The sequence below is a fragment of the Asparagus officinalis genome, chromosome 4 (assembly GCF_001876935.1).
Source record: "Asparagus officinalis chromosome 4, Aspof.V1, whole genome shotgun sequence".
In the NCBI taxonomy this organism is placed as follows: domain Eukaryota; kingdom Viridiplantae; phylum Streptophyta; class Magnoliopsida; order Asparagales; family Asparagaceae; genus Asparagus; species Asparagus officinalis.
In genome coordinates this window covers 107,199,118-107,200,350 of record NC_033797.1, presented here as the reverse complement: position 1 = coordinate 107,200,350, position 1,233 = coordinate 107,199,118, and positions in this window count along the sequence as shown.

The following is a 1,233-nucleotide window of genomic DNA, read 5'->3' as shown; positions in this document are numbered from 1 at the left end:
TGCATCTGAGAATTCCGTTTTGTGTTTGACAGAAGCTTTTGTCGAGATTGATCCTGTTGAGCCGGCTGTGAGACCAACTACACCAGTTGATACACCTACAGCCGTTACACCTCCACTACCCCCAGTGACTCAAGGGGAAGAAGGTACAAATTGAGCAACTGAGAAATGTTATTTATTTCCTCATCAAGGCTTTTGACGGATTTTTCCTTTTTGTGTAGGGATTTCTTCTCGGGTTCATGTCCTTGTGAAGGAGTTATTATCAGACAGCGACCCAGAGAAAATCGTCATCTGCATAGAAGTCCGCTCCTTCTTCTCCTTCGTGAATGGACTTTCCCTTCACCAGTTTAAGTCATTCCTTGATTCTAGGATAAATTCAATAAGGGATGCAGGATACCCGGATCTGGCGAAGGCTATAGTTGATGATCTTGACTGCCTAGAGCATGAGCTTCAGATGTTTCGCGAGCTCCGGGATGCAGGTGCCTCTTCATTCATTGCTGCCGAGTTGGATACTCGCTTACAGACATGGCGCGATACTCGGATTTTTGCTGAGCTCGAGATTCAGGTGCAGCGGGATCGGGTAGACCGAGTTGAGGCCAACCTTGCTATTAGATCATCTTCACTCGACAAGCTTGATTTTTCTATTACCTCTTGTGAGACCAAGATAGACCAGCTCAGAAGAGAACTCCGTGAAGAAGAGAAGACTTTGAGTATTCTTCATATGACGAAGGTACAGGATCAGCAAGCCCACACTGCTTTATCTGATGAGTTGAAATCCCTGAAGCAGAAGCTGGTTGAGACGGAGGAGATTGCTGTGAAGACTTTGGCCTCCACTGAAGAGCCAATCAGAGCTGAGTTGTAGGATGAGCTTAGGCAAGCTTATGATGAGAAGCTGTCTAAGTTTAGTCAGCAGATTTTTAGCCATGGGCTTGATGTATGATTTCATTTGCTGAATACTTTGACTTTTGATTCTCTTAGTGGAACTGGTTTCATCTTTATCTTTATTATGATTCCTCACTCTGTTTGGAATGATTGACCATAATACTCATAGGATTTTTGGCAAACCCTCAGCCTTCAACGGGTTTGATAAGCCTTTACCGACTACCGTTTGAGTAAGGCTAGCATGCGGATTGTCTAAATCCGTTCCGCATGTAACGTTGTGCTAAGACAGTGATGTAGGCATATAAAATTGCTTATAGGTCCCCTAGCATAGCTCGGCACAAACCGACGAGCCAA